This window comes from Pteropus alecto, unplaced genomic scaffold (genome assembly GCF_000325575.1).
Source record: "Pteropus alecto unplaced genomic scaffold, ASM32557v1 scaffold79, whole genome shotgun sequence".
Classification (NCBI taxonomy): Eukaryota; Metazoa; Chordata; class Mammalia; order Chiroptera; family Pteropodidae; genus Pteropus; species Pteropus alecto.
The window spans coordinates 17,308,108-17,320,034 of NW_006494612.1; positions in this window are offsets into that span (position 1 = coordinate 17,308,108).

Genomic DNA, 11,927 nt, shown 5'->3' on the forward strand with positions numbered 1-11,927 from the left:
GCAATACAAATATTTGTGACTACTCCCTATTTAATTAAAAATGTATCGATTATATTTTTGATTAGATTGTATCTTTTCATACAATATGAATAGATTGATAGAATTGACACTTGGCATATTTTCTTTTTAAATTTTCAAAATTACTTGATTCTGTGAGAAATAATGGGATTTAATTTATAATAATAATACAAATGTGAAATAGTGAGATATTAATCAAAATATGACGCTTAGTACAATATTCATGCAAGCGAAAAGTTAGGAAGATTCAATGTGTAAATATCCTAGGTGATAAAAACAAAACCAAAAATAAAACAGCAGAAATATTAAACTCTTGAGTTGTTCTAAAAAGAAAAAAAGCCCAAATATCATCATAACTTTGTATTATGTAATTATACTTTAATATCTGATCAGTTTCTCATAGACTAACTCTAGCATGATAATCCTGGATTATCTATCATTAAATGCATAGTTTTCATTTAGCATTTATATCTTCATATTTTTTTAATTAGTGAAAACTGAAATACTTGATTTCTAACATTTCAAACTCTGATCATAAATATATCTACAGAGGTTAAATGTGTATTTTTTCCTTCATATTTCTTTTGAGTTAAGAAATTTTATAAAATTTGAAGGCAATGTTTCTGCTATAATGACAGCTTAACTGGTTTGATGATACAAACTTGTGTCATGAAATCAAATACTATGACTGATATATTTATTCTGAATAGAGGTACTTGTAGTAGTTGAAATGAAGTAAATATTTACTGCAACTAACTAAGAGGCTGATACAGGACAGTAAAAGAGCACTGAACTAGCATCTGATATTCTAGATCACTCTCAGAGATGTGCAACTAACTGGTGACCTTCAAAAACGACAACTTTTTTACCAAGAATATGATGATACTTCTTAACTTATTTTTTGTGAGTTAACATAATTTATATAAAAACACTTCATAAATTATGGCACATTACATAATAAAAATAACATTTTAATCAGAGAACTCACGTGGTATATACTCAATAAATACCTGATGGAAAGTATTACCAACTTTATTAGGTGATGCATGCTAAAGGGCCATGTTGTTTTTAATATTTCCTCTAATAGGAAGTGTTTAATTAGTGCAACTTTACTACTAGATTGTTAATTGTATACTGATAATCCCTCTTGAATCACAAATGCCCAGGTTACTCACACTCTTGTTCCAATCTCTTCTTGTTCTTTCTTTGTACAAGGCCTTGCATTCTTCCAGGTCCTGTTTGAGTATTGCATATACTCAGCACTTGATGTTTGTGCAAAAGTCAGATCTTGCACTTTGTTATCTCTTCAGCTCTTATTAGGTACTTTACTGCTTAAGAGAAGACTACCTTAAATTTTAACATCTTTTACCTGTAATGATTTTATAATAACTGTTTCTTCTTTTCGTTTATATCAGAATTCCCCTGTGGTTTTTCATTCTTTTCTATAGTCTCAGTACCTATTGAACTACCCAGTAAGATATAATTACTTAAATGTCTACTAATAATGATTTGAAACATCTAAAATCAAAACCTGGATATTATGGGTGAGCTTTTGTCCAAGTGAAGTCCTAATAATCTTGTGTGATCCACTTCTTGACCAATTCTTTAGCAAGAAAGGCAAAACTTTGTGGTTGTTTCATTTGTTTATATATGTTTTTGGAACTTGACCCTTTAAAAAGCATTTTCTTGAATTTCATTCTAATTAGAACCTCCAATTTATTTAAGAATTTATTAATTCATTCAGTAAATATTTGCTAAAGAACTTCTATGTGCATGGTATTGCTCTAAACATATTGAATACAACAATGAATAAGACAGAGCAAATGCTCTCTGCCTCTTGGAGCCTAATTCTACTGGGTAAAACGTGGAGTAAATCTGGTAAACTATCAGATAAATGAAATAATTTCAAATTCCCAATAAAATAAAGAAACAGAGTTTTATGATGGAGATGAGCAGTTGCAGAAGGACACTTCGGTGGAGTCTGAAAGTGACAATACAAGTTGAAATGAAAGGATAAGGAGAAGTCTGTTGGACTAAGAGCCATGCTGAGAATAGAAAGTTCAAAGTCCACAGGCCAACAAAGACTAGACCTATTCTAACAGTTTCAGAGGCCAGTGTGAGTGAAGTACAGTGAGAAGAAAGGGAAAGCCACGGGATAATGTGGGAGAGAGAATAATAATATCAGCATTATTGGCTAACATTTATTGTGTGCTTTCTATTGCCAGATACAATGCACAGATTAATTCACTTGATCCTCACAAAAATTCTATGAATTTTTACAGGTGAAGAAACTAATGCTTAGAGAAGTTAAATAGGGACTCAATCACAAAATGAATTATAGGATGTGATAAATAACTAAATTTTTGATTCAGTACAACAAGAATCCATTGAAAGATTCTTGTTAACCCAGTGATATGATTCATTTCTATTAATATAAAAATTTACCCTGAATGACAGGTAAATAGATTAAACTTTCCTCTCTTTTCTTCAGATCTGGTTTGTTTTGTGCCCACTAGATTCTGAGTTCCTCTGGGGGAGCAGAGATTGTCAGTCTCATTTATAACTTGTATTTGGTTCATAACAATGGTGTTTAGTTTAGCATATTGTGGATGCTCAATATTAATTGAATGAATAGCTGTACTTGATAGTTGCTAATTTCTACTTATTTATACTCTGATTTGGGTTTCTGACATTAAAAGTTATATTGGCTCCTATTTTTTGAGTCTCATAACTATTTCAGGCTTCCTTTACCTTTACTAAGATTTTGATGAGTGGGCAATCACATATAATAAAAGATATATATTGTTCCTTTTTTGACTTTAGTTCTATGATTGTGCCAAATTCCACAGTGGCTGGGGAAGGGTGGACATGCGGCTACAGCCAGAGGGGTCAGAGAGGAGGCTGCAGATAAAGAGAGATAAGACCATCAGGTCAGTGTCTAGTGCAGCACAGAAAAATTGTCTCTCAGTCTCCTTGAATGCTTCCAAGGATCAAGGACTCCACTTCATAAAGGGATGTGATGTATAGTGTAGTGAATATAGTCAATAATATTGTAATAACTACAAATGGTATGAGGTGGACACCAGACTGGAAGGATCACTGTATAAATTATATAAATGTCTAACCACTATGCTGTATACCCAAAACTAGTAATATTGAATCTCAACTGTAATTGAAAAAATTATAAAATTTTAAAAATCCAAGAATAAGCAAAATTTTGCTATTAGAACAAATTAATCCCAAATCTCAGCACTTTATTGTATACTTATTCACACAGACAGGACAAACAGGACTCTGGTCTGCATAGTTTCACTTAGTATCTCAGGTTTGCAGAGGTTCTCCATTTTGTAGGAGCACCTTCTGAAACATGTAGCATCCTTGATTGTTGGGCAAGGCGAAGGGATGTAAGAAATACTGGCGCGTAGATGAAATTCAGTTGAGAATCAGATATTCTGCAATGCTTCTCAAACATACCACTTTCAGAAGGATAGTAAGCCTGAGATGTTTAGTTGATGGTACTGGGATCATATTACTCCTGCAAGTCTGTATTTTCAGTTTCTTTTCTGCTTTTCTTTAGAGTCTGGGTACACTGATTATTACACTGTCGCTGAAAGCACCAGATGTATTTCTGTAGTTCCCCTTCATGTAGAATATTAAATAAACAGATGCCATTTCTAATTAGGAACTTCCATTTCTTCCTACCTAATATAAAATGTATCAAACCATTTTTTTTTCATGTTTATGTTTCTTATGGTCTTATAGTAGAGTTGTCTAAGAGGGGTAGGCTTAGTTAGAGACATTGCTTGTCCCAAGTGTACTGTTCATATGTTGATTGATTTGAAACACAACTTCAAGAAATGTGAAAGCATCTTCCAATTTTTAAATAAGATACAGTTGTGCTCTGTTTCTTAAATGATATACTGTGTTGGCACAGTATCTATATGGTGTCATCATTATTGTAATATCTGAGGTTCAGGCAAATGTTCAATAGTGTTTTCACTTATTTTGGAAAATTGAATTACATCAATAAATTTACCAGGAAAAGGAGTATGGTTCAAATATTTTTAAAAATAACTTATAAATATGGTTCTAGAATTCAAATTGAACATCATCATAAAATGTTTCTGGAGATGTTGGAAAGCCATCTGTAGTATGCTGTCAAAGGAATTACTGTATCAGTTGGGAGGTTAAACTGGGGGATTTCTGGGTTTTCTTAGAAGATTCTGTTCTTCGCAATAGTTCTTTTGTTTCAGGGCTTGATATGTTTACTAAGTTGTTTTTTTGTTTTTTGTTTGTTTGTTTTTTTTTTCCTCTCTCTAATTATTAGGTCCTCAGGCCAGGCATGGAGCACTTTTTTTCCTTGTTAAAAGAAAGATTTGCAAATACATGATCACTATTTTTTTAGTTAACATGATAAATAAGAATTATACTTTTTATTCCAGCGATGCATAGACTAGATACTCTGAAATTCTTTCTACTTAATCTATAACTAGAGACTACATTATCACAAACAAAATTGTTAATTATGGATTTTTCTCACTAAAAAATGGAAATTAGGTGAAAGGAACAGAGAGCACTGAGAATCAAGATGTTAAAGAACACTTAAATCAGTGGCTAATTATATCATGTTCATAGATAGGAAGATTCAATATCTTAAAAACAATATCAGTTCTCCCTAAATTGATACACATGTTCAGGTAGTTATGATCAAAATCCTCATTGGATTTTTTTAAAAAGAATTTGACATACAGATTTTAAAATTTATGAAGAAGTTCAAGGGCCCAAGAAAAGTCAGGATATATCTGAAAAAGAGGAATCGTGTTGGAGGAATTGTCTAGCCAGACATTAAGATTCATTGTCATGAATTGAAATAAAATTTAAAAATGACTCCAAAAAAACTATATAAAGAGCTCAGAAACAGACACATTAATATATGGAAAAAGATATATGTCTGTGTCGGCATTGCAAATAACAGGGGAAAGGAGGGAAAATGAAGTGCCTGTGCTGGACCAGATTACCAAAATGGGAAAAAATTAAATTGGAACACTACCTTAGACCACATACAAATATCAATTTCTGATTGACTGAAAAGATTATTTTAAAAAAATTTTAAGGAAAATGTGAGAAAGTATCCTTGTAACATCATGATAGGATAGGATTCTCTAAGCAAAGTATAAAATGTACTAACTGTAAAAGAAAAGATGGACATATCAAACCACAGTAACCTTTATGACCTTTGGTTTATAACCATTAAAAAAGTAAAAAGGAATGGTATGTAAAAAAAATAATTACAATACACATTGGCAGCAAAGGAGTATTAGCTAAAGTACATAAAATACCCTAAAATAATTTTTAAAAAATATCTAATTTTTTTTAATTGGCAAAAATATACAGAAAGAATTCCACAAAAGAAGCAACACGAATAGCCAATAAACATAGAAAAACTTGTTGAACCTATTGACAATAATTAGTAATTAAGGGAATAAAAATTAAACCAAGCGTTATTCTTTTTAGAGTGGCACAGGTAAGACTTTCTGTCAAAGTTTGTTTAAGGATGAGGAACGATGGAAACTGTAATGTACTTCAAGAATAAAAATTGATACAACCACTGTGGAAAATAGTTGGGCATTCTTAGTGAAGTTGAACCATGGTACACCCTACAATCAAGGAATTCCGCTTGTAAGTATTGTACCGTTGGAGTTCTACCAAAGAAACAGAACCTGTAGGAAAAATAGACACACCCATCTACTCCCCCAACCACACACTTCTGTTTATGTATTGGCATATGTGATTATGGGGACTGACTAGGCAATTCCAAAATCCATAGGGCAGACCATTGGGAAGAGTAAGCTGGAAATTCTTGGACTGGAGGTGAAGCTACAGTTCACAAGTTCTTCTGCCTAAAGAAAATCTTAATTCTGCTCTTGAGGCCTTTCAAATGGTTGAATCTAGTCCACCTGGATTATTGAGAATAATCTTTTTTACTTAAAGTCAGCTGATTGCAGAGGTTAATCACATCTACAAAATACCTTCATAACAACACCTAGATTAGTGTCTGAATTACTGGGGACTTTATGCTAGCCAAGGTGACAAATAAAACTAACCATCACAGATATATAGCCTAGAGGAACTCTTCACATGTTCCCTAAAAGATGTGCCTAAGAATGTTTATGGAAACATTACTTATAATATCAAAAAACTGAAATCAACCCAAATGTCCACAAAAGAATAATGGAGAAATTAATCATAAACTATTCACACAATGGGATATTATGCAAGAGTAAAATGGACTACATATAATAACATGGATAAAGCTTAAAACGTAATGTGAATAAAATCCAACTTTTGTTAAGACTACATTTACTATATCATTTTTATAAAGGTCCAAAACAAGAGCTTTGTTAATTTGTACATGTGAGAAAACCACTAAATACCAAAAAAAAAAAAAAAGGTGAATAATAAATTCATAGTCCTGGTTAATTATGTTGGTTTCAAGGAACATGAGGAGTTTTGAAAATAAAGGTAAATTTATTGATATTGGAATTTTCTAGATTTTCCATGGTGGTACTTTTACAAGGGCTTGCTTTATAAAATGCTTCATAAGTTATACATATAACCTATATTCATCTGTATTAAATTTTACATAATAAAAATATAAAGAACCAAAATTTTATGTCATTTATTTGTTGAATGACATTATCATTTTTGGATATTGTAGTGCCAGAAATTGTGTTCAAGCCTGACAGCAGAATTTATTGAGCCATAGGTCTTCAGTAGATATTCTGATATAAATGATTGCACATAGCAAATATTTTCATAACTCCTGCATGCTTTTCCTAGTTCATCATCTCTTTCTGTTAGCTCCCTTCTCTAATTTGAACTAGACTCTGACTCTTGAGCTGGGCTTTATCTAGAATTAGTGTCAGAAATATCCTGGTTCTAGTACCCATCTGACATCATACATAGTTATTAGAATATTATTTACTATATTCCCTATGCTATACTAGACTTATCAAGTTGATCACTTTGTGAGTTACAGAAATGTCTAATCACTATGTTGTACAACTGAAACTCATACAATATTGTATGTTAACTGATATTGAAAAAAATTTTAAATAATTTAAAAAAATGAAAAAGAAATAGCCTGGTTCTAATGAAGTTAGGATCAAGCCTCAGAGTGTTTTGGTTAGAAAGACGATTAAAATCCAGGTATTCAACTTTAACTACCAGCTATGTGTTTCTTGGTTTGACCACTGATGTTTTTGATCAATTGTTGAACGAATTAATCCTACTCTCACACTACTTCTTCCAATATCTTTAAAACTAATCTTAACAACCATTGTGTCAACAAAAAAAATACTATAAAAATACCACTTTGTAGATTGTCAAGGGGAAGTAGTTGGTCCTGTCCCTTGTTCCATCACTGCTAAGGGTCCCAAGTTATTGATGAGTATTGTATTTTGACCTATCTCTGACTCTATGCCCTTGTGCTAGGTGTTTATGCTGTCAGTGTTCTCTTTAATCTGCTTTATTTTTGCTTCTTTTACTTCCATCTTGATAATGAAAATAAGGAACAAAACTTGTAATAGTTCTCAAGACGGAGAAACAAATATGCATAAAAGATTGAAAATTTGAAATATATTATAGTTTTTTTTACTCTATTAGCTTTTTTGTTTCTTCATCCCTGTTAGTTTTCTATTCGATGTTTTCGGTAACAAAAAAATGCCCATTTTCTCTAATATACACTGCTCGATTATTGTCTTTACTTACGATGCTATTTATATATGCTAAAAAATAAATGCCATATGAAAAAAGCAACAAAGACTCCTTTCCCATTGTCTCTTTTTTAATAGGTCTGTTCCTCACAGGGCTCTCAACCTCTTCTACCCAATGTATCTTGGCTTCTCCTGGGCATTGTGTCCCTGGGCATTGTGTCCCTGAGCAGCTTATCTAAAAGGAGCATAAGATTTCTTCCTGCTCAAGTCTTCTGTAGTTAATACATACAATCTCCAAACTCCAGCAGTTCTCAGTTATAGAGCTGCACAAACTTTGGTCAACTCTACAACTGTCCTTCATGTGGAACGGAGTGACTAAGTCAGGAAGAAAAGAGTACAAAGAATTACATTTAATATTCCGAATTAAGCCAAAATATAAGTCACCAGATGACAGATAAGAGAAACACAGATTTTCTAAATTTAGTTATATGAGCCTGTCTTTTAGTTATTCCTCTTTTCTAATTGCATTGGGTAGAACAATATTAATTTGTGTTTATAATAAGATGATTTAAACTGTGTTTCATTGTTAAGTGTGATGATATTATATTTGGATAAGGGACCATGAAATTAGGAGCAAATCCCCAAGAAAGTGGAGAAAAGGGCAGGAAAAAAGCTGAGATCATATGAATGCAAATTTTCACTTTGTTGCAGTTTTTTAAAAGACTGACACTGCTTCTTACTGTTTAGGAGGAAATATGTTACTAGTTCAAAATGAAAAACTAAACCCTTCCTTTCAACAGTCTCAATAAAATTTCAAGACAGAATATAATTAAGTTGCTTTATCTATTTGACTAGGTAACACGTAAATTAAATTTTAAAAAATTCAAATAGCACAGAAAGGATTACAGTGAAAGGTCAGTTTTGTTTTTACCCTATGCCCCATTTTGTCCCAAAGACAATCACTCTTACCAGAGTCACGTGAGTATATACAGAATATTCTGTCTATACAAACTATTTCACACAAATTATAACTCCCATATAGGTGACTCTGTACTTTGATTTTTTTTGCTTAATAATATACCTTAGAAATTATTTTCTACTGATATATAGTTCTGCCTCATTTTTTTAAATGGCTACTCAATTTTAAGGATGAGCCATAATTTATTTGACTACTTCTTATTGTTGGGTATTTATTTCTATTCTTTATGACAACCAATGCTATAAGAAATTGACAGAATTCCAAAAGTGGGTGGAAGGTTATATGCATTTTAATATTTTGACAGTATAGAAATGCTTACTAAAGAGGTTGCTTATTTTACAGTAATACTTAAAATAGTCTAGGGCCAGTTCCCCTATACTTAAACCTACAGGATTATAATCAATCTGTGTGCTCTTTATCAATATGATAGGTGTAAAATGGTGTGATATTATATGCATAGTTTGCATTTCCTATTTTCGGGAAGATTTTGAACAACATTCATATATCCAAAGTTGCTGAATGTTTATTTTTCTGTGAATTCGTGTTCATGTTCTTTGCCTAATTTTCCATTGGATTATTGGGTCTTTTATTGATGGTAGAATATATTTATATATTAAGTAAATTGCCCTCTATCTGCTATGTGTATTACACATATTTCACAGGTCATCATTTGTCTTTTGCTTTTAAATATCACATTTTTTCATGCAGTATTTTAAAAAATTATGTAAACAAATTATCAATATTTTCATTTACGGCTTCTGTGTATTATATATCGACCTAGTAATTTTTAGTTTCAAATTTCATATTTAATTCCTGGCTTCATCTGAAATGTATTTGATATAGTGTTTGAGGTAGTGAATAATTGTATTTTAAAACAGATTTCATTTTCCCCAGCTAATTGATTCAATCATTCATTTTTGACCATGGATTTTGAATGCCATCTATATCATTTTATAAATCCCAATACAAATTTGGATCTGTATCGAGATACTCTATTCTATTACATTGATATGTTTGTATATGTATCCTAGTTTAATTAGTAAAGCTTTATGTTGTAATTTGTTATCTTTTACTGTGTCTTTATCTCTCTTTTAGACATTTCTTGCCTACTCTTGCCTATTTATTTTGCCATAAAAAACTATAGAATCACCTAGTCTAATTTTTAAAAAATATATTTAAAATTTTTTTTAAAATAATTTATTTGGTACTTTTATTGGGATGTGTAAAAATTGTATATGAACTCAACCAAATTACTGACTTCTCTTATCATTGGTTATAGTTTCCTGAATGAATGTCTTGGAAATTTCAGTTATTACATTATACTTCAATGTAATATAATTTCACTTTTTCTTAAAAAGTTGTATTTTTTTTCTAGTTTCATTTATTAGAAAAGTGTTAGTTAATGCTTGTGTTAGTGAATGTTTTTGTACTGTTTCTGATTTTAGAGCCACACTGTCATAAAACTTCCTGCAATGCTGGAAATATTCTTCCTGTGCTGCAAAATATGGCAGCTACTAGCTACATGTGGCTATTGAGCACCTGAAATGTGGGTAGTGAGACTGAGGAACTAAATATCTAATTTTATTCAATTTTAACTAAACACAAATTTAAATGATCACATGTGGCTAGTATACTATATTGGACAGTGCTGCCCTAGAGTTTTAACATTAGGCATGATGATATATTCTTTATGCTAATTCATTAATTGATATTTTTCAACCTATCCTATGTTTTTCCTCTAAATTTTCTTGGTTAATCATTTTTGTTACTTTTCTATTTTATTTAACTGAATGCTTCATTTATTTATTTTCATTCCTTTTTATTATTCTAAGAATTACTTTACTACTTTTTCTACTATATCTCGTGTATTCTGAAATGTCATATTTCTTTAAGTGTAAATTTTATGTAACTCAGCTTTGATATCGTCTTTGAGAAGTGGTAAGTATTTCCATTTCCCCAGTTGTTAACTCATTGAAATTTGCCGTGGGCATATATAATTTTTTTTTTTTTTTTTGCTATTTTCTCCTGATAACCCACAGCCTGTAATGTAATCCAATACACACCTGACTTAATGAGAGAATTTGTTAATTTGAGGAATAGAGGTGTTTAATTATTTAGATGTGAGGGGGGGAAAACAAGAAAATATTGGAGAGGACCTGGTGTTTCTGAAGATTAGTCCAGATTAGGGCAAGAGAAGAGAAATAAATCCAAATGTGAGAAGAGGAAGTCAAAAAGGAAGGGGAAATAAAAAAAAAAAGTAGGAACTGGATACTGCAGTGATTGAGTCATTTAGAAAACATGCTTAGGAGTATAATAAAGACTAACTTTCTAATTGACTTAATTTACTAATTTTACACCAGTACAAAACAATAATGCCCCTCTCCTTCAAAAAGAAAGCAAGAATCAAAACTACCATAATAGTCCTGGTCCTGTCTATAACTTAAACTGAAAGAAGTATATGTTTCTTGTTTTCAGATAGTCAACCAAGGCTTTTGAAGAGTTCCTGACACGTAGTGATTGCTTCTAAATATTAATTTAATGAGTGAGTAAATGAACAAATTGTTCAGCTAAGGTCAGAGGGCAAGTGACAAGTGGAGAATCAGAGGTAAGTAATCCTGGTCTCCTTCCTCCTAATGCTTTCTAACATAGCACATTCATCTGTTTTTCACTATTTATGAAAATATGACAGAATTTAAACTTTCACTTGATTGCAGTTTCTACTTTTTCTAATCCTAAGAATGAGAAAAAGAAACAGCCAAAGAAAGCACTGATGGGTATGGACAATGACAGTGTTTAGGAAGCATGTACTAAAGAGACAAACTATATAGACATATGGTGGGAACATGCAGACTACAAATAGTTTCGTATGGGTTACTATCACTGCACCCTTGCAACACACAAGTTAATAGCTGAAAATCAATCGGAGTAATTGCATATAGTATGAGGATAAAGTATAGGTTATATTTGCAGTACCAACTTCAATAGCTTGGCGGTGGCTTTCTGAAACACTCTTGAGAAAAATTCGGAGATCATGCATGAGATTGGCAAGAAAGTATACCTGATTGATTAACAACATCTATCATGGCCATGGAGAGAGATGCAAAATTATGAATACCACAACTTTTTGACTCTGACTTATTATATTTGTATAATTGCTTTTGCATTATTCAGTAAATTATCTTGGCTGGCAGATGACTGAGCCATAGTAGACAATT